This window comes from Ambystoma mexicanum, chromosome 2q (assembly GCF_040938575.1).
Source record: "Ambystoma mexicanum isolate Mex_15411 chromosome 2q, UKY_AmexF1_1, whole genome shotgun sequence".
In the NCBI taxonomy this organism is placed as follows: Eukaryota; Metazoa; Chordata; class Amphibia; order Caudata; family Ambystomatidae; genus Ambystoma; species Ambystoma mexicanum.
The window spans coordinates 147,527,393-147,549,756 of NC_090924.1; the positions used below are offsets into that span (position 1 = coordinate 147,527,393).

At 47.1% G+C, this 22,364-nt stretch overlaps 1 protein-coding gene across 2 annotated transcripts in view; it reads left to right on the forward strand.

The window, feature by feature from the left end:
* GJC2 (gap junction protein gamma 2) overlaps positions 1–22,364 on the forward strand; it is a 495,946-nt gene that overhangs the window by 244,821 nt on the left and 228,761 nt on the right. The window contains exon 1 of one of the 2 annotated variants that reach the window (XM_069647051.1): positions 6,177–6,571. The exons of the other annotated variant lie outside the window; for it this stretch is intronic. The gene's annotated coding sequence lies outside the window, so the exon portion shown is untranslated. Of the gene's footprint in view, positions 1–6,176; positions 6,572–22,364 lie in introns of those variants that run through there. 2 annotated transcript variants of the gene reach the window in all.

A 22,364-nucleotide genomic window follows, 5' to 3' on the forward strand; every position in this document is an offset into this window, starting at 1 on the left:
GCCACCCATTCTGAGTCTAGTATGGCTCCAAACCCCCTGCTGGTCGGTGAAAAGGACCCTTTTTGTCCATGTGTTCAATGGCGTACACCAAAGTGATGTCCCGTTAAAATCTTTAAGGAAATTCCCCCAAATTTCCAGATCTTGTTTCACTTATGTGCCTAGCCGGATGTGCAGGTGGGGTTTGGTGTAAGATTTGATTTTTAGTTCCAGACTTCTGGAAAATACCCTCCCCTGAGGGGTGATTCTGGCTGCGAAGTTGAGGCTTCCTGCTAATGACTGAATTTCTTTTACTGTGCCTTTGTCTTTTGTTGTCACGCTTTTTATTTTCTCCAGGAGTTCTGCTATTTTTGTTTTCGGGATTTTGCATAGGCCCTTTGCAGAGTCTATTTCAATACCTAGAAAAATTATGCTGGTGGCTGGTTTGGTCGTTTTTTCCGCTGCCAGGGGGATGTCCCACTGTGAGGCCATTCCTTCTACCTTTGCCAGGGCTCTGCTGCATTCTTCAGAATTTGCTGGCCCCATTACCATGAAATCATTGAGGCAGTGTACTATCCCGGTCCCTGGTCTCTGTTTTTGGAAAGCCCATTGAAAAAAGGAGCTGAATTGCTCAAATAGGGCGCAAGATACTGCGCATCCCATGGGGAGGCATCTGTCTGCATAGAATTTGTTTTTAAAAGTAAAACCTAGCCATTGCTGGGAGTCTGGGTGAACTGGCAATAATCTGAAGGCGGATTCAATGTCTAGTTTGGCCATCAGGGCGTTCGTGCCACATTCCTGTATGAGTCTTACCACCTCTTGAAAGTGTGTGTAGGATACCGCGGATCCCGTGTGTGGAATGCCGCCATTTAGCGATTGGCCCTTAGGATAGGATAGGTGATGAATTAGCCTCATTTTCCCAGGTTCTTTTTTGGGGACCAGACCTGGGGCGATATTATGTACTCCTTGAGAGGCATGTGGTCCCAAGGTCCCGCAATCCTGCCTAGTAGTAATTCCTTCTTAATTTTGCTTTCCACCATCTGCGGGTTGTCCCTGGCTGACTTCAGGTTATTTGGAACATTCTGAGACCTGATGCCCTTGAAGGGGATGACAAAACCCTTGGTGAAAGCCTGTCAGATTGCTTTGCTGGTTTCTCTGTCTGGGTAATTCATGAGGGCCTCTCTGAAATTGTTTGGATTGATGGGGGTGCTGCCCGGTGCTAGACATGGGGTTGGCGGCATGCTTTTGGTGCCACTCTTTTGTATTTTTGGCTGGCAGTCTGGTGCAGTTGCTTGCTGCGTGGTCACCGTTGCAGTTTGTGCAAGTGTGTTTGTACCAGCATTCTTTTCCCCATGTGCACTGACTTTTTCCAAAGTTCCTACATGGGATGTTGGCTTTTGGTGAGTGGTTTTTGTTCTGCCTGTGGGCATTAGACTTAGCCGCCCATGGCTGATTCTTCCGAAAGGGCTGTTCCCCTTTTTTGTTGTTTTCATTGTCGGAGAATCTGGGGTCCTGTGGGTTTTTGCTATTTTTGGGGGTTGTTTGTGCGATCTCCTCCTCTGAAGGACGCTCTGCGTTTAACATGTATAAATCATTCTGGACCTCGTCCCATTCAATGGCTGGCCTCTCTGACATGCTTCTCCTAAATCTAATATCATATGCTAGCCAGGTCTTCCCTTTTTGTGCGATTTTCACTTCTCTGATTTTATCCATGCGTGCCCATCATTTTCTGCCATCATTGGGGAATTTTTCTTCATATATAGTTGCCAAGATGGCAAAGGCCTGTAGCCAGTTGTCCCAATTCTGTTCTACCTGGGCGTTTCTGGCTATGGCTTTCTCCTCTATCTTTTTGGGATCCCTAAAAGCATCTTTCCCTTTGCGTTGGGCTTCTAGAAGTGAAAAGATTTCGATGAACTCTTTCGCCCATATGGCTTCTTTGATTGTAATGTCAATGTTCCATGCTAAACACCTTTTGTATCTGTTCAGTATTTCTGTCTGAAATGATTTAAGTTTTAGGTCTAATTGGGTACTACTAATCATTACTGTGTCTGATGAGTTGTTGTTGCTCGCTCCTGTCTGTCCTGGTGTATTTGTATTGGGTATTGTCCATGCTTTTAAAGCACCTGTTGTCTCAGGAGCTGCCGTTGTAGGTAAAACTGTGGTGGCTGCTGCTGGCGCTGTTCGCACCTGTGTTATTGGTGCTGATGGGGCTGATGCTGCTGTGGCTGCTGCTGGTGGGGGGGTGGTCACCGTGATGTCCGGTACTGGTGCTATGGTGGGGATTGCTCCCCTAGTCTCGGCTGTGGGAAGTGTCTGTTTGCCCCTGATTTCTAGCAATAATTGCTGCATCTCACTCATATTCTCCCATAATTTAGACAATTTCTTATTAACCTTTCCCATGCCTTCTGTAGCCTTCCTTTTCTTTTATGGTGTCGTCTCGTCCTCCTGACTGGTTGGTATGGGGACCCCTTCTTTTGGTAGGCCATACATATTTTCTCCGACCCAGGCCCAGCCATAATGCTCAGCTGCCTCCAGGGCTGCAAGTAGGTGGGGTGATTTGGGCTTCTGGGAAGGTGTTGGAGGTTCCCCTTGATTTTCGCTTGGGACCCATGATTTTTGGCCTGAAAAGCGAAAATGACACGGCCGCCTGCACCCGGGTGCTTTATTTGTTTTTCCCCCATGCTCGCTCGTGCCTGCCTCGGATCTTGCTTCTGCAAGCGTACTCCCCGGGGATTCTTCTGTTTAAGCAAGGTTTTCGCCGCTCGCCTGTAGTGGAAAGTTCTGAACAGGACAATGTTCAAAGAGGGGAGAAAAGACGCTACGTATGCAGTGAACTTTTGGAGTCTGCTAAAGAAGCAAAGTGTGGAAGATGCTGAGTGAACAGCGAACCTCCTGTTAGTTTGGGTCCCCGTTCAGGGTCCACAAACAGATTGTGTTTTTAGAGCATTCTGCTCTTATTTATAAGACCCAGGGGAGCCCTGGGTCTTTGATGTGTATAGTAGTGGGGGCTGTGCGCCAGCCCCCGGCTGGATAGCTGACTTGTCTGGCCCCCTGAGGGGGGGCCAGTCTTTGAACCTGGGCCCTGCCTGACTGTTGGTTTTCCTTAGGTGCTTAGCACCTTGTTGCTTGGAGGAAGGGTGAGGTGATTGTTCACACCTCACCCTTCCTCGGCTTTGTGTGACAGAGACTGCGTGTCTCTGTAGCTTATGGAGGAAAGGAGCAGGCATGGGGGTGGGGACTGCCCCTCTCCTGGCCTGCTGAATGGTAACATCAGTTACCCTGCCTCGCCTTGGCCGGCCCTGCGGCATTTCCCACAACAATGGCAATGGAATGTTATGGTGGGTGACCCCAGCACTGATTAGGACGGCCCGTGTGTTCACGCACCGCCCTACAACAATGGCAGCAAAGGCACTAGATCATACAGTGTGCAAGCAGGGTGCTGCGTCTTCAGTGTCCCGCTGTTCGGGTGATGCCACTGCAGCCTGTGATGTGGCTGCTCCTGCCCGGAGAGGAAAAAGGAACATTGGGAGGAAGCAGCAGGCATTAGGCAGTGTTCCACCCCCACTCTGTGTTAGGAGCTCTTTGGGAAATGAAAGCAGAAGGAAGGTGAGTGTGCGGCCGGGCACCCACAAGCAGCAGTGCAAGCCTGCACTTTGCTGCATCGCTGACGCTCCTCCCTGGGGAGTCCCAGGCCAAGCGGGCAGTAATTAGTAAATCGCTCTGTGCACGGAGCTCTGGCAAAAAGGAAAGGATAAGGAAGGAGGAGCCTGGGCCAACAAGGCGTTGAACCCGGTGTGCTCTGTAATCAGAGCTTGGGAAGCGTGTCTGCTGCTCCACATAAACCCGGGCAGTAACAGTGGTGAATTTTGGTGTGCTCTGGGGTCGGGCAAAGAAAAAGGAAAGTGCTGCCTCACGCTTCATGAATGGAACTGAAAGAACAGTGACTGCGGCTCTGCCATGATGGGGCTCCTCTGATAGTGTCCCCGGGCCACGGGTGGTTTAATCATCACATTCCGTGGTCGGAGCAGTTTTTAAAGGAAAAGCTGAGAACGGGAGCCTGATGTGTGGTGTGGAGTGTAGCTCAAGGTAAAAAAAAGCCAAAATGCCTAACCAGCCTGATATGTCTGAGGTTGAGAAATTCGACCACAAGCAGTTTAGAAGGACCAACACAGCAGAGAAGAACACTCTACCCTCAAAGGAAACTATCGACCAGGAGTACACGGCTTCTGAGAAATCATAGTGCTGCAACAAGGAACTTCTCTGCTTTATTCCTGTTCATGTTTCTTACATCTGCGGTTGTGGAAGCAGAGTCCTTATCCCGTGTGATATCTGACCCACCGTTCGCTTCCTGGCCAGTGACTTCTGATGCTGACAACTTGATGAGAATATATATGGCTGTACCACAAAATGTCAAGAATAACACCTGAAAAGAGGAGGAGTGTCACGGCCCGTGACTGCTGTCTTTCCTGTGTTCCGCATGCTACAATCATGAACACCTGCCTGTGGGAGTCTACAAGCCGATGTGGCCCCCGGTGTCCCGAGGTGCAGCTTTGCCTATTTATCAAATGCATTTGCAATTGGCCCGAACTAAGGAACTGTCATTGCCCAAGTGAGTGGTTCTCCCAACCCCATGACTGTGCTTAGTTTGTGGCCATGCTGCCCTACAGCATGAGTCAGGAGTCGGTCATCCCCTGCTCCCAAACAGACGATGGCCTGTGAGGTCAAACTGGTTTCCTGCAGCCCCACTAACGCTCAAAGATGACTCCGTAAATATGTATTTTTGATGATGTGAGCCTGCACGTCATTGATGTACTTCAAGTGGTCCCAGTAATTATATGTGCGTGAAGCTGTGATCCAGCAGGCGGTCTGAATGGTTAATATGGTTCCAGTAACTGACAATGGTGTCGTCAGTTGGTTGGCGTTTACCTCCTCCCTCGCTGAATAAAGTTTTCCTTATGATGTGTCTGGACTGCCTATTTGCCACCCGCAGTCCTCCAACCCTGACCATCGCCCACGAGCCAACTGAGCAATGACATGTCTAATAGTGGTCTGTGTATGTTTTAATGTATGTGGTTATTTTTTATCCCATGGTTCCCGAGTGGACCCAGTAATACTGTTTATGATATATTATTTAATGGTAAAATTGATATTGTCTTCGTTTTGTTTGTTATGAAAAAGGAGTAGTGTGGTGTTGTCCCCTTTAAGGATGCGTCATGACTCTATCATGAGTTGGCTCCCAATAAAAGGAGCCTCAGCCGGCATGACTCCTAAAATAGTACTTCTGTCTCGTATCTCATTTATTGGGCCTGCAGGCTGATGCTAGCTCTGCTACCCTGGCCTGCAGGTTGAAACCGTGTGACCACGGTACTGCAGCCCTCGCTGATCTGGGTGATCCCAGATCAGTATGTGTAACCTGGCTGCCCCTCATGCCACTGTCCGGCTGTGTGATCACAGCTCAGTTGCAAGCTCGGGAGCACCCGGCAACTGATACCGGCCATGTGACCATAGCAACTGGAGAAGCTGCTGGGTGCCTCCAGCATTTGCTGGCCTCCGTGCGAACGAGCTAGCCCACAACAATGGCAATGCGATGTTATGCTGGGTGTCCCCAGCACTAATTAGGACGGCCCGTGTGACTTCAGACCCGCTCTACAATGAGATATGAAAGGCCACAGGGATTAACATAGTGTTGGGTGGTCATTGGGTTGGTAAAATCCCAAAGGCCACAGGTCGTGTGTGTCCTCCTTCTCACATCCCATCTCCCTCCTAGCTGTACTCCAATGCGATAGTTTTGGCTTATTGGTGGAAGAAGCTAGCCGGCCCAACTTTCAAAGCCGGAGCATTAATAAATGAAAACACTGAGTAGTGGCAGGAGAGGATGGCGCCTCGGAGCAGCATCCTATAGAGCTTGTAATAACTATTTCCCGTTTCAAACAAACAGAAAAACGCATTTTCTGTGTCGTATAAACCATAACAAAACTTGAATATTCTTGTGAATTTCCAGGTTACAGTTTGATTTAGTACCAATGATAAACCGTTGGACTGTGTTGTGTTTTGATGCTGCCAGTGCTCCTTGAAAATTACCAGCCTGCACAATTGCAATTCACAGCGACCGGTCGTTCCTTTCCTCACTCTCCATCACGAAGCCACAAGTTTTATGTGTCCAGCAGATGCAGTGAAGATGTCCGCTAGGCGGCGAAGCCTCCGAGAGAAGGCGCGGCGTCACCGAGACCGCATACGGTTCCCTTCGGAAAACATTGCTTCGGTCTAGGAGCGAGCCCTCGGGGGCCTGGGGTGAATCATGTGCCTGTGGTCAGGACAAAACGGGGCGCGTGTCCTTCCCTGACTGCATGAAACCAGTCCTCGGGGAGCAGACGGTCATGCGCCCACAGCGTGGTCTCCCGAAAGACAGCGCTCTTTGCATAACGGCGACTTAGGGGACGACGACAGCTCCCCTGCTCCGCGCGCAGCGCCCAGTAACATGGCCAAACTCCACTTCCTCGGCTCCAGCAGAGCCTCCCCGCCGTGATGGGTGCCACAGAGCCATCTCCCTGGAGGGCTAGAAGACTATTTTATCCAGACCACTGCCAGCGTCAAAGTAAGTTTACAGGGAAACTTTTCCCTGCGTGCTTTGTGCAAGGCGTGTTTTCATGTTTTTTACCGTTATTTTGATTTCTAGGTTTCTTCTTTGAGTACAGTTAATTGAATGCTGCTCACTTTTTCTGTTTGATTTACTCTTTAAATAAGGAACGTGTGCCTTCTTTTTTTGTGGGTCTGCTTTGGAGTCAATTGTATTTATAATCACTTAGTTGGCTCTGCTGATTTAAGACTGGCATTGTGTTCATTGTTCGCTGCATAACTCTTGTTGAGGTTACCTAAAAAGCGGTTGGCTTTGAGAGTGTGTGTTTCTGAGTATGCATTGCCAGTGGACATTTCGGGAATCTATTAGAATAACTAAAAGTCAAAGTGCTGGTTAGGATAACTTCATAAAATGGCGCGAGCATACTAAGGTGTGTTATTGGTCAGACGTGCCTGTGTCATTAAGAGTACTCTGGCACTATACACTCATAGCAGGGCTTAAGTAATGCCATCTTGTTGGCTGCTGAGTTACTGGTAGGAACTCTGACCTAAAGAATGTCGAATCCCGCTGTGTCTAACTCTTGAATTACTCCTGGAGAGAGACTATTACATTCGCAAAGAAGTTATATCAATGACTTACTCCTAAAAAGAGAAGCATACGTCAGGAGTAAGTCAGTTATTCCTGGTCACTTCTTAATGAATCAACCCATTTATTTATTTATTTTCTATTTAAAATGATACAGTTTATATATAAACTTTTCAACCCAGTTATGTTTTTTCTTCTTCGGGACACTTTATCAAAGGTGGACTGGCACTGGCAGATGTGGAAAGTGGAACCTTTCTGCCTGAGACGTAACTGGCCTTCCCACAGCCCTTGTATCTTTTCATAGGCGCCAGACTGCCAGGATATCCCATTGTGGTGTAGGTCAGTCGAACTGTGCTGTTGTGCCTGGGCATTAGCAACTAGTTTCCTTTATGCAAGGTGCAGCCTCCTGTTGTGATGACATGGCAGCGGATTGAGAAACTCATAATCAACTGCTTTGACATCACAGCCGGGGATATGGCCTTTGTTATCTGCCAGGTACATCTTTTTTTCTTTCTTTATGTTTTTGTTGCTGTGGGGTGCAGTGGGAGAGAACCTGTTATTTTGTTCGTTTTTATATGATGCTCACATTACTCCCCTTACCCATCCTCTGCAATGCTGGTCCATGGGGAGTGGCAGGTGTGTGGAAAATGCAGAGTTTGAAATTGCTGGTAGATATTTTACTCCTATTTGTAGCCTAGAAAAGCCTGGGAAGCTTGTCACGAACACCAGCGGTTACTTTTGACTCCCTGGGCCCACTTGTACCATATAGCATTAGTTGTGCATGTTTGGGTCTATGTATAAAGGACAAATGTAGACCACAGTTAAAGCATGATTAAGATTTATAACCCAACCAAGGGCCATACCAAGCGTTTCGGTCCCTGAAGACCGAGTTAAAAACCTTTACGGGCCCATAACACCTGTTACAGCCCGAAGGATTGCTCTACAAAGAGTTTCTACCCACCAGGCTCTTTCATGAGAAAGAAAACGAAGAGTCAAAAAGGCACGAATGGTGGATACACGTAATACTTCTTAATGGGAATATAACAGTTGTTTTCGCTTTCTCTGCTTCCTGTGACTGATACCCACTCCCCATTTGGTATTTACTTTAACGACAGTTTATAAAGCTGCCTGGCATCAGCAGCAATTCACAGCGGGTGGGTTCAGCTTTGAGGGTAGGCTTGCAATGCGACATTCTGAATAATCTTCGGGCTAATCCGGTCCGTATAGCCTGCAGTATGTCCTATGACAATGCTTTATGAACCTTGGACGGGTTATATAATGTGTCATATATTATGGACAAAAAGATAAAGTGTGCACCATATGGCGAGGTTAGATTTGCAGCAATCTGTGTGTTGATACTCATTCCCCAGAAGTAGCTTCTGCTTACTGCGTGATGCCTCGTAGGTACACAGCCAGGAGCTGGTTTTAGCTCCTGCTCATCACATTTTTATTTTGATCCCTCAAAATGGACGCCCAGGGGACATAAACAGAAAATCATAGATGAGTAGCTTCCTGCTACGGAGTGTGTTCCACCAAAGAGTTCTGAGTGACATCAAAGATAACTTGAGCTTCACTCTTATCTATCAGATGTCACTCAGACGCACTCTCTGGAATATATCCCCATAGTTGATAGCTAACCATATATAATTATTTATTTATTAGGTACAGGGGTGCTTCAGTTTTCCTAATAAAATGTTAACGAATTGCATTTTTATACCACATGTTGATGAAAGTGCAATTTGTTATCAAACACAGAAAGAAATGCAAACAGGGTGTAGGGAAGTGCAGGGGGTGGAGGAAGGCGACAAAAAAACAGGGTACATGGGGGATCCCCCCCACCCCCGCCTAAGGTTATCTTGTCGGGGCAGGAAATTGGTGTGGAATCATGAGAATGAGGTTTGTGCACAGGAACCTAGCGTTTATTTTTAACCCGTGAAGGCATTCATCTCATGCCGTAGAAGAGTGCCCAGGGAGTTTACCAAAAGGCACCTCCTCTCTGGAAGTTTATCAAATGAAGATGGACCGCAGGCATGCTTGGGTCATTTATGTAGTGGTGCCCGAGTTCACTGCGTGGAATTTGTAGGCAGCTTCTTCTCATAAATAGCTTCTAAGACTTGATCTGACCTCCCAGGCTTAAAATGAAAGTGAATTAACATAAAAGAGAATAGATTGCAGGTATATAGGTGTATGATGAGTGGTAGTTAGGATAAGATATGATGGGGTAGGAATAAAGAGCTCATTTTAGAACATAATGAAAAAGCTGTTAGGTGAGTGTCTGAATTCAGGATGGGAGCTGGGGTCATACAGATTGCAGGGTTCAAAATTGAGATTCAATGAGCAGGAGCTAAAACCAGCTCCTGGTGGCTACTGTGTGTATGTTTGTATGGAATTAGTTAGCCTGTGGAGTCAAAAGTAACTCCTGGTGGCTGTTGACATCATGCTAACCAGGATCTACCAGGTTACAAGCAGGAGTTAAATAGCTCCCAGCTCCCACCAATTTTGAACCATATAGGTTGTTTAAGCTCATGCAGAAATGTCATCTTAACATCCACGAGTACAGCTGCTCTATGGCAAACTAGGGAAAATGCTGGTAGTAGACATTCTGCCATATACCTTTGTTGACATCAAAGGTCTTGGTGCATATGCCCACTAGCAATTCTCTAGACTAACTTTGCATTCAATGATATACCTACGTCATATGATACATGGGTTCTTGCGGTGAGAAGTTCATTGGACAGGTCTTTGCCTCTTCGCCTTTGAGCTATTACTTTGCTATATCCTGCTACTTGCTTATGTGTAAAAATGACGGCTTTGCTCAGCCCTGTCCTCACCATGCACTGCTCTTACTATCTCTTCCTTTCTCTTATACTTCTTTCTTCATTCTCCTCTGCACAAAACCATTTCAACTCTCTTCCTATCCCTATCATCTCTTTTCCTCAAAGCCACCCCTCTTCTCGCTCACCTACTCCAATTACAAAACCTCCAGCCCTAACTTTCTTCACACGTCCTCTTCTCTCAGCTACCCCCTTCTACTTCGCTGATTCAACATCAGTGTACTTCTACATCTCACTCTCTTTGTATTTGTCAAGCGGTGACCCCCCCCGTGATTCTCAAATACCTGTGGAACGAAAGAATCAAGGATGTTCAATCCAGCGATGTCCGCTCAATTCAGCGAAGGAATCTAGTCTGGGTACCCCTCCAGTGCTGACTGGAAAGCAGTGTGGAATCCGACTCCTTGAGCCAGGCTGGAAATATGCTACTAGCCTGAAATGGGGAGCCGTTCCCCAGCACCACAGGAATTTACCTTCCCACTAGAAAAGTGGTACCAGGCAGTGCAAGCACTGTATGTGGGAGGCCTTGATACTCAGGTGAGTATATGAGAGAAAGGACGAAATGAGCCCAGGGCAAGGAAAGGCAGAGAGACTGCAAGCAGCCAAGCAGGAAGCCCACAGGAACAGAGGAAGGATATCAAGAGAGACCAAGAAGCAAGGTGGAAAGGTGGAAAGGGGCAAGCCAGGATACAGCAACAAGGAGAAAAGGAACTGAGTGTTTCAACTCAAGGAAAGGCTGCGACGACCGAGCGATGTGGCTGCTGAGTTTAAATGTGGCATTGCGGCCAATGAAGACTGGGCACCGACGCGCTGGTTGCAGTGGCAACAAACAATGCTGCGTTCACGGCACATGCGCAGAGTCTGGCCCCAGGTCCTGGCGCATGCGCGGCACACCCTACATGGCAGCCCCCAGGTGTGATGGTCGATTGGCATGCCGACGCGGCTGCAGAGTGTCCCAGAGCAGCCCACGGGCTCTCCAAGGTAAGACACTGGCATGCTGTGACCTGCCCCCCTCCACAAGGACCAGAAGGAGCACCCAGCTTCCAAGGGAAACAGAGGTAAAAACAGTGAACCAAGAGGGCGGGGGGCATGAACACCAGAAGCCGGCTCCCATGAGTTGTCACAAGCACCATAACCCTTCCAAGACACCAGGTAGTAAAACCGTCCACGGCGGAATCGGGCATCCCATATGTTGGCCACCTCAAATTCAGGAGTGCCAGCCAGCAGTTAATGGCCAAGCCATGGATGAGGCCGATGGTAAGTATCAGTACGATAGGGCTTTAGCAAAGACACATGAAGGACCGGGTGGACCCTCCAGGAGGGAGGCAGCTGCAGATGGTATGCCACAGAGGATAGGCAATGAGAGATGTGGAAAGCCCCAGCAAAACAAGGTGCATGTTTCCGGGGTATGTTCCGCAGAGGCAGGTGCTAGGTAGAAAGCCAGATGCAATCACCAACAGGATAAATAGGTTCAATAGACCAGCGCAGATCAGCTGCCACTTTCATCGTAACCTGGGAAGCACAGAGATGTGTGGCAACCTGTGACTGGACTTCCCGAAGACGAGGGACCTAAGCAGACTGGTCATGCCGAGATCCGAGGTGGCAGACGCGGTAGGCAGGAACGATGGATGAAAACCAGAGCAACAGAAAAATGGGCTGACACCCGTGGCTGAGTGAACAGAATTGTTATATGCCACCTCTGCTATAAGTAGATACTCACTCCAGTTGGACTGCATTCCGCTAGTGTAACAGCACAGGTACTGTTCCAGCATTTGATTCGTACGCTCCTTCTGCCCATTCGTCTGAGGATGATAGCCGGTGCTAAAGGCGGTGGTCATTCCGATGCGTTTGCACAAGGAGGTCCAAAAACAGGAAGTATACTATGACCCCCTGTCCGAAATTATCTTGCCTGGAAGGCCATGCAGATGGTAGACACTGAAGAAAAACACATTAGCCATCTGGGGATAGGTAGGCAGTCCAGGCAAGGGTATGAAGTGTGCCATTTTGGAAAAGCAGTCCACGACAACCATTATGCAGGTGAAGCCATCAGAGGGTGGCAAATCAATGATAAAGTCCATGGCAATCGTATGCCAAGGACGGGGAGGTACCCCGAAAGGCAGGAGAACACCGACTGGCCGCTTGTGCTCAGTTTTTGTTGTTTGTGCACCGACAGGACAGGAGGCCACATAGTCCCATACATGCTCCTGAAGTTTCAGCCACTGAATTGCTGGGTAATGAGTTCTGTGGTAGCTCGTATCCCTCTATGACCAGCCAAAGTGGAGACATGGAACAGCTCAAGAACTAGTTTCCGGAGAGGTTTGGTAGTTATGTAAAGACAGTGTTCATGAAACAAGAGTCCGTTGTCAAGGGTGTTTGCAGGATCAAACATGAGTGTAGGAACAGCTGGGTCATTGGCGATTTGTTTTAGGACCTGGTTAAGGAGAGGCTGGACTGCTGCCAAAAAATGTAAAACGGGACAAGATATATCCAGGAGATGTTGTTTTCTGGTGAGGGCAGAAGGAACGGGATAAGGCACCTGCCCGTATGTTGTGGGATCCAGGAATATAAGTCACCTAGAAATCATATTGCTTGAAGAAAAATACCCATCTCGTTTGTCAACCGTTGCAGCATTGTAGAGCACTTAGGGACTGGAGGTTTACGGTGATCGGTGAGTATAGAAGAGAAAGGAAGAAATGAGCCCAGGGCAAGGTAAGGTGAAGAGATTGCAAGCAGTCAAGCAGGAAGCCCAGGGCTACAGAGGAAGGAGATTAAGGGAGACCCGGGAAGCAGGCTAGCTGGCAAGATGGAAAGGGACACAGAACGACAAAGCAACAAGGAAGGCACAAGGCGAAAAGGAACAGAGCATTCCACCTCAAGGAAAGGCTGTGACGCACCGAGCACCATAGATGCTGAGTTTAAATGAGGCAGTGCAGCCAATGAAGACTGGGTAAATATGTGCTGTGCTGATTTCCATGGAAACAAACCATGCTGTGTTCACTGTCCATGCGCAGAATCCGGCTGCAGGTCCCCAGCATATTGCTCCTTGGAATGCACAATCTATCTGTAACATGACTTCCTTCTTTCCTATTCTCCCTGTCTTGACCTCATTACCCTTACAGAAACTGGGATTTCTCCCACAGACTCTGCAGCCCTTGCTGCCCTTCACAATCCTTCCTAAACCTCCTGGTAGTGGTGGTGTAGGACTGTTTGCATCTTCCAAACTTCCTATTTCTCCTACTAGCTTATCTCCTGCTATTTCTCCCATTCAAATACACTATCTCCACAATCTCTGCTCCCTACAGCATTCATATTATATCACTGTCAGCCACCTGGTCCTGCTGGTCAAGTTATTGACCACCTTTCCCAACAAATTAATCCATCATCACCTCATTGTCAGTGGTGACTTCAACCTCCGATCTCTCCACTCCTCTATCCATTGACTTTAGCTCTCTTCTCCTTAAGCACTCACTCTCTTCTGTACACTTTCTGCCCACCCATTCAAATGGAAACTCCTTTGACCTTATCCTCTTTTCCTCTGAACTCTCCACCTCCAATATCTCCACCACCCCTTCTCCCTCTGACCATTCCATTGTCTTTGCCTCAATCTCCACTCCTGCTTCCACTCCCCTCTCTCTTACCACTTCCATTGGCAAGTGCAAATGTTTCCTCCCAAATTCTACCACTATGTCTCCTCCAATGCAAAATGCACTGTTCCATCCATTGCTAAATCTTTCACTAACTGTAACACTCCCTTCTCCTTTCACTTCCCTCTCACTGCATTCACTCCTAAACCCTCCCCTCCACAGCCTTGGATTAAACCTACTATTCGAGCCCAGAAAACAACAATGAGGAAAACCCTTTGCACTTGGCAAATCCCTAGACACTTCTCAGATCTCCAACTCTACCCGACTGCTCTTCAAAACTACTCCTCTGCTCTCGACTATGCCAAACATGGCTTCTATCTCTCTCTCATTTTGTCTCAACCGTCTCAACCTAGGCGCTTCCTAAAATATCTCAACTCAATTCTCTCACCTTCAAAACCCTCCTCCATCTCCTCTACTCTTCCTGTTAACGATCTAACTCTCTACTTTGCTTAAAAAATCTCCAACATTCAAAATATACTTGCAAATTACCTTCTAACCCCCCACCTGCTCACATTTCTCCACAACCTCTACCTTCCTCTTCTGCGACAATGTCTTCCTTTGCCCCCACTAACCCTGATGAGATTGTTGGCTTTCTCCTCAGGACTAACCCTTCACGTGCCCCCATCAACCCTCTATCCCGACGCATAGTGAAACGCATAGCTCCCAGTGTTGCTCAATAGCTTACTTCCCTCTTCAACTCCTCTCTTGACAGTGCCACTTTTCCATCTACTTACAAGTCTGCTACTGTCATCCCCCTACTTAAGATACCTGGCCTAGATCCTAACAGTCCTGCAAACTTTCCTCCTGTCTCTCTTCTACCTCAATATTCCAAAATCCTAGAGTGTGTGCTATTCAACCGACTCACTGAGTTCCTTGACACACACAACCTCTGGGATCCTCTTCAAAGTGGCTTCCAACCTCTTCACTCTACTGAGTCAGCTCTACTCAATGTCAGCAACAACATCTCTTCCATTTGTCATGCTAACCATTCATCCATTCTTATTCTTCTCGACCTCTCTGCTGCCTTCAATACCGTCAACAATTCTGACCTTCTCTCAGCACTGTCCTTCCTAGGCATCAGGGACACGGCTCTTGCGTGGTTTGCTTCATATCTCGCCACCAGACACTTCAAGGCAGCCCTACAGATAACAGGGGTTGAAATTCAGGGGAGCAGGCAGCTATTTAGCTCCTGCTTCTAGTCTAGTAGAGCTTGGTTAGCTTGAAAAATAACATCTAACAGGAGCTACGTTTGGCTCCCCAGGCCAACTGGCGCCTTACTAACATGCTTGTATGTCACTAACTTTGAGTATTTGAAAATGCTAATAAAGAAGAAGTAGAACACATCTACTACACATTTAAACATAATGGATCATTCAAAATGGACAAAAAAGTGTGCATCTCATATGGAAGTTAGATTTGTGGTGCGCTGGGACTTGCACTCCCAACAAAGAAAATAGGGAGTTGAAATAATCCCAGCAAAAAATAGCAAACAAGCCCATTGGAGCTTGTCTCTCTGCTTTCACCCACAAAGCTAAATGGATATGTTTTGACATACATGTCACGTATAACCACAGCAACCAACTCTACTATTATTACTGTCTGATCTGAAGAGGTAACAATGTATCTTTTTGTGTGTATTAATAACTAGGCACAATTTTTTTTTTTACAGTTAAAACATATTTTTGCTTGCTTATAAAATACTCCCATTGGGAATGGAACTAACATTTTTACTCCCATAAAAAACATTGGACCTCATTACGAGTTTGCCGGTACAGTAACAATGGTACCAGTAAGATTTCCGGTACCGTTGTTACCATACCAGCAAACTACGAGTTCTGCTCGCAGGTGCCTTTGCAGCCACCAGGTCTGACCTGGTGGCCTTACTGGCACCCGCAAGCAGTACATGACAGTAGCACCGGTACCGTAATTAACGGTACCAGTCCTACCACCTTCCCCATTCCCATTGAGCCCTATGGGCCTCAAATGGGAATGGGGAAGAATTTTTTCCGGCGCCCAGAAAAGGGCAATTACCGGGTCCGGCAAGGTCATAATGACCCGGTAAGTGCCCTTTTCTGGGGGCCGGAACAAAATGAATACCGGCGGCAGGCTGTACTACAGGCACGGCTACCACCAGCCTCGTAATGAGGCCCATTGTTCTTCCAACATTAAAAAATAGGGAGTAAAATACTCCCATTTCCAAATATTATCTGGAACACTGCTTCAAGGTGTCCTGTAGCAGTCTTACATCCCCACTCACCGTCCTTACTGTTGGTGTTCCTCAAGGGTTCTTCCAGGGTCCACTTCTCTTCACTCTCTATACCTGTGCTCTTGGGAACCTGATCTCCTTCTATGTCTTCTCCTATCAACTCATTGCTGATGACACTCAGATCGTATTCTCCTTTCCCTCCTTATCTGACGAGCTACGGTCAAATATGTCTAACTGTCTCTCTGCCATCAAATACTGGATGGCCTCTCACTCGCTCATACTCAACTCTACTAAGTCTGAAGTTCTCTACTTCCCATCCAAACAAGCTACTCCTTCCTCTCCCCCCTCATCTTTTCTTCTCTCCTGATTACCATCCCTACTCTGCTCGCAACCTTCTTGTCATCTTCCACCCATCTCGCCACGTGTTGCTCTTCAATTCCAAATCTGCCACTGCAGCTGGAACTTACTTAATCTCCCCAACAGTGAGTGGATGTCTACTAATCAGCTTCAACTGAATCCGTCCAAAACAGAGTTTATCCTGTTCCGACCCAGACATCTACTCATAGCCTTCAAATAACTGTTAGTCCGCAATCTTTTGGGTGTAAAGTTAGACTTTGTCTCCAAGGTAAAGAATCTGGGATGTATCTGGCAGGACAATCGGTGTAGTGAAGGCCAAGTAGGAGCCAAGGTACAGGCAATGTTCGACTCCTGAGACTACTACGGCAGGTTTTGCCATATATTCCAGAAGACGATCACGCAACAGTAGTGGGGGCCTTAACTAATGCCCATTTGGACTACTGCAATATTTTATTTATTTTTATTTTATTACATTTGTTATACGCCCAGACCCGGGGGTATCACGGCGTAGTTACAGACAATGGGATAATGCAATCTTAGAATGAACATAGAGGTGTAAAGGTATAACAATCAAAAATGTACAATAATAGGAATCAATAATATACACTAATATACAAAGCAGTCAGGTAAAATAGTTGATTGGAGGGGATTAGTGCACTGGTTCAGTTAGAACTTGTTGAAGAGCCAAGTCTTCAAAAGGCTTTTGAATTTGGGGAATGAGGTTTCATTCATAATGTGGGTAGGTAGCGCATTCCAATGTCTGGGGGCCAGTGTTTTGAAGCTGCTGCCCCCTGCTTTCTCTCTTTTGTATCTGGGGGTTTCAAGGAATGCGTTTTTGTTGGACCTGAGGAGTCTGGTCTGGGGCTTCATCATGACTGTGTTGTTGAGGTATTTGGGCGCTTTGTTAGCCCTGCATTTGTGGGTGATGCTCAGGGTTTTAAATAGAATTCTGGCTTGTATGGGGAGCCAGTGGTGGTCTCTTCTGGTGTTCGATATATGTTGAGATTTTTTGATGCCTAGAGCTGCTCTGAGGGCTTTGTTTTGCATGAGTTGAAGTTTAGCTATGTTGGCTTTGGAGGTGCCAAGGAATAGGATATTACAATAGTCTAGTTTAGACAGTATGAGTGTTCTGGCTAGAGTAACACAGTTATTGGTAGAGAGGAATTTACGGCTGAGGGAGATGAGTTTAGAGGTGTAGGAAGTGGATGAGGCTAATGTGTTTACTTGTTTAGACATGGATAGTGTGGCATCTAAGTACACGCCGAGGGTCTTGACTTGTGTAAGAACAGGGATTATGGTTCCATCGATGGTGAATGATTTAAAGGCGGGCTCAAGGGTGTTGATTTTGCTGGAGGAGCCTAGTATGAGGAGCTTGGTTTTGTCGTCGTTGAGACAGAGGTTGTTGTTAGCCATCCAGTTTTGGATGAGTGAGTAGATTTGGTTAACCAGGAGGGAGTCTTGTTCATGGTTGCCTGAGAGAGGAATGAGGATTTGGGTGTCATCGGCGAAGTTAGTATAGATGACACCCAGGGCATCCAAGGCTGCAAATAATAGCTTGGTGTAGGCATTATACAGAGTGGGGGATAGGCAGGAGCCTTGCGGCACACCTGCAGGGACAGACACTGGGTCTGCTGATTCTTTGCCGATTGATACTCTGGAAGTCCTGTCAGCCAAGAAGGATTTGATCCAGTTGGTAGCGTTCTGAGCTAGGTTGAAGTTGTTTGCTAGAGTGTTACAGAGTTTGTCGTGGTCAACCAGATCGAAGGCCGCTGAGAGTCCAAGAGCATCAGAAGGCAGAGTTTACCTGCTTCTCTGGTGGCATCCATTTGGATCTTCAGATCAAGGAGGGCTGTCTCTGTGCTATGGTTGGGACGGAAACCTGACTGGCGGTCTCCTAGTAGGTGATGTTGTTCCAAGTGGTTCTGAATTTGGCAGTAGGCTATTTTGTCGATTATTTTTAGGAGAAATGGGACCGTTGTAATGGGTCGGTAGTTAGTGGGTATTGTTGGGTCCAGGGAAGGTTTTTTTAGAAGTGGTGTCACCCAAGCTCTTTTGATACTGGTGGGGACTGTGTTTGTGAGGAAGGAGGCGTTAATGAATTCAGTGATGATAGGTGTGAGAGTGGGGGCGCATAGTTTCACTAGATGGGATGGGAATTGGTCTTCCTTGCAGTTGGAGGCTTTGAGTTTCATTATAGTGTCGAAAACTTCTTTGTTAGTCACTGGTGAGAATTGGAATGGGGGACCAGTAGTGGCGTTGGAGATGGTTGTTGATATGGTGGGTGGAGTTTTGTCAGCTAGGAGTGTTTTTTTACTATCGATTTTATTTTGTAGTAGGAGGATTTTGGATGAGAGTGCGTTTTGAATGGTGGTGCACCAGTCTTTGCTAGCGTTTGAAGGTGCTGAGATTTGACAGGGGTTTTCAAGCTCTCTAAGAATGGTAAAGAGTTCTTTGCTGTCTGAGGACGCGTTAGCAATGCGGAGGTTGAAGGCATTGGCTTTTTGAGTGATTATTGCTGATTTGTAAGTTTTGTTGGCTTCAGCAAAGGCTGATGCCGATTCTGGGGTGTTGTTTTTCTTATGGAGGTGTTCAAGTGATCTTTTAGTGCGTCTTAAGGCTATAAGTTCTTCATTAAACCAAAAGCAGGAGCGTTTATCAGGTCTACGGGTTTTAGTGGTGATGGGTGCAAGTAGGTCGATAGTTTGGGTGAGGCATTGTTGGTATTGTTCTGCTAGATAGGAGGGGTTGTTGGTGCCTAGAACCATATGGGCAAAGGAGGCACTCAGGGCTGGAGTGAGTTTGTCGGAAGAGAGCTTTTTGATATTTCTAGTCTCAAATGTTTCTGGTTTTTTAGGGGTGATGTGTTCGGTACTGGCATTGTCTATGGTGAAGTTAATTGCATAGTGATCTGACCAATTGACTGGGAGGATGGAGTCAATGGTGACTAGAGAGTTAAGAGTGAGAAGCCAGTCTAAGGTTCTTCCTTTTGAGTGGGTGGGTTTATCTACCAGTTGTATGAAGTTCATCTCTGACATGGCTGTATAAAATGTAGATGCTTCTGAGTCGAGGGGGTCATTGTATCCTAGGTTAAAGTCACCGAGGACTATGCATTTGGTTTTAGGCTTGATGAGGGGCGTTAGGAGTAGTGGGATGTCCAAGTCAGGGTGTGTGTTTTTGTTGGGTGATCTGTACACCACTAGTAGGTTGGTGGTGCTTTTGGGGTTGGAGGTATACTTGACTAGTAGGAGTTCATAACCTTGTATCTGTTCTATTGGGCATGCTCTGATTTCCAGGGTGGTTTTGGCTATTATGGCAACTCCGCCTCCTTGGGTATTTGTCCTGTCTGTTCTCAGGATGCTGAATCCTGGGGGAATAGCAAGGGCTAGAAGTGGTCCTGCTGCTGGGTGAAGCCAGGTTTCAGTGACCACCAGCATATCAAGGTGTTGATCTTCAATGAGGTCATGGATATCTATAGCATGGGCACCTAGTGAGCGGGCATTGATGAGTGTAGTTTTGAGGGTGGAGGTAGGGGCAGGGGGTGGTGTGTTACCTTTGATGGGGGAAGAGTCAGTGGTTTTGTTATTGGTTTGGTGTTTGAGTGGTGCGTTGTGGAATCTTTTGTGTTGGAAATTAGTGGGCGTGGTGTTTAGTTTGGTCAGTGTATTGGGTGAAGTGGTGAGTGAGGTAGCTCGTAGGGACATTTTGGTTCTAGACATGAGTCTATTGAGTCTTTCAATGCCCAGGATGGGTGTGGTTGTGTCATTAATGCAGATGGGTATGGTGTGATTGTATGTGGGCGGGTTGGGACTAGGGCACGGGATGTCTGAGGTTGCTACCTTCTTGATGGTGATGGGCGTAGTGTGGGCCTGAGGAGATGGTATGGGGAAAGGGGGGAGTGTGCGGAGGAAAGGGGTGGGGCAGGGGATGGGGAAGTGGCGTGGACAACCTGGTCTAACTAATCCATCGCCAACCTTGATGAAGTGTCCTCTGGTGCATGGTGTAACATTAGGGACTATACAAAAAGGGAACATGATGATGGTGAGGAGTGCTAGCATTATATTAGTGGGTGCTGGGTGGGTAGAGCTAGAGTTCAGTGAGCTGTCTAGGCACCTAGACTGGGAGCAATAATCCAGTGCAGGCAGGCAGTGCTCTAATGCAAACACAGCATCAGCCTGGGTAGCTAGTAGGGTGCAAGGGCAGTGGGTCAGCTAAATTTGATTATAGTAATCAGGGTGCAAGAGTAAAGGTCGCTAGCAGGGTGCACAGGCAGTGGGTCACCTAAAATTGATATTGGCAATCAGGCAGAGAAGCATAGGTCACTAGCAGTATGCACAGGCAATGGGTCACCTAAGTTCGATTTTAGCAATTCAGGGCACAAAGTATAGGTAGCTAGCAGGGTGCACCGGCAATGGGTCACCCAGATTCATTATTGGCAATCAGAACAGAGGAGCATAGGTCACTCACAGGGTGCACAGGCAATGGGTCACCTAAATTCGATATTGGCGATTCAAGGCACAAAACAAGGCAGCAATAGCCTGCTGATGGGCATTCCAGCTAAACAACTTTATAGACTTCAAAAGGCACAGAATGCAGCTGATAGATTGCTCTGCAGTCTGAGTAAATCAGCACATGTACCTCCTTCTCGCCAAGCAGTTCATTGGCTGGCAGTGGAAGAGCGTATCAAATTTAAAGTGGCATGCCTCATCTTTAAAAGCTTAAATGGATCGGCACAAGGCTACCTGAGGGATAAGATTAGCCGCTACCAACCTCCTAGGATCTTACGATCAAAACATCAGCTGCTATTGAGCATCCCCTCTTCTATCTTTCTGCTTGGTCAACTTCTAACTACCAGCTGCGCCGCTATACGGTTTGGTCCGTCACAAGTGAAATATAAATATTCAAAATCAATCAAATCAACATCGGAAAAATAAGACATCTTCATCCCTTTAACACAGCTAAGCATCAATCTCCTCTTTACTACTCTCATGATCTAAATACTGTGCACATTGACGCTATAGCCTTCCTAACTATGCTTTTTCACCTCTTGACAAAGTCCTCCGCTTTGCTGTCTGTTCACTCTTCAACCTTCCCCGCTTCACCCCCCCCCCCTCGGCCCATCGTCAGTTAGGCTGGTTACCTATGACACAGAGGGCAAAGTATAAATTAATTTGCATCATCTTCCAAACTATACATGGACTTGCCCCACCCTACCCATCAGCCCTTCTCACTCCCTACTCTACCCCTCGCTCCCTACGATCATCCTTGCCTTGCCTCCTCTTGTGCCCCTTGCACTCCCTCTCATTTCCGCTGTCTTCCCCTCCTCGCTCCCTTACTCTGGAATGCTCTTCCTCTCCTTAGAACTACTCCATCTCAATCTCTATTTAAATCCAACCTCCTAGCTCTCCTACCTTTTGAAGAACCACTTGCATAGCATCCTACGCCACTACATCTTCCTGTTCTTCTCTCCCACTACCTCTCTACGACAAACCAACTGCACGTATCCCTCACCCCTTCATCTTAAAACTTAGAGCTTTTTCCACTGTCCATTTCCGATATCATGCTCTGCTGTCCTTGTCCGTGGTTCATGTGTCTACCTCTCTGGCATAATCTGGTCTTATAAACACATCCTCTCACCCATTGTTAAAGACACTTGTGCCCTGCTCTGTAAATCAACGTTAAAAAGGTTTGTAAGCATTTTTGTACCAAAATGCATTGTTACCCCTGAAATTTTCATTAACTAATTAATACATTCATTTTTGTTTTTAAAAAAAAAGGTTGACGTGTGGGAAAGTGCACTTCACAATGGGTATGTGGATGAGCAGTCAAAGCACTAACAGTATGGCAGTAACTTTGCATTTGGTCACCTTGCCTCTAGTAGCAACACTGACGGGCAAGAGTGGTCATTATAGCAGTAGCATGCCGTCCACCAACAAGACAGGTTGATCATTCAAGGCCCTAATGACAGGAGCTGCTTGGGCATCTAGGATAAGGTGAAGCAGGTAGTGGCAGAGTGACTTAAGTGGTCGGCATCTCTCTTCTGGCTTTGTGGCGTGGACAATGGCTCCAGTGTCATCTCAAGGCTTGTGGCCGCAATGCATGTCTCAATGCGTCAGACATGTTCTCCATCTTGTGCTGGCATGTTTTGTTAGTGATTGCTACCCTGTTCCTTAAATACTTGCTGTGGCATA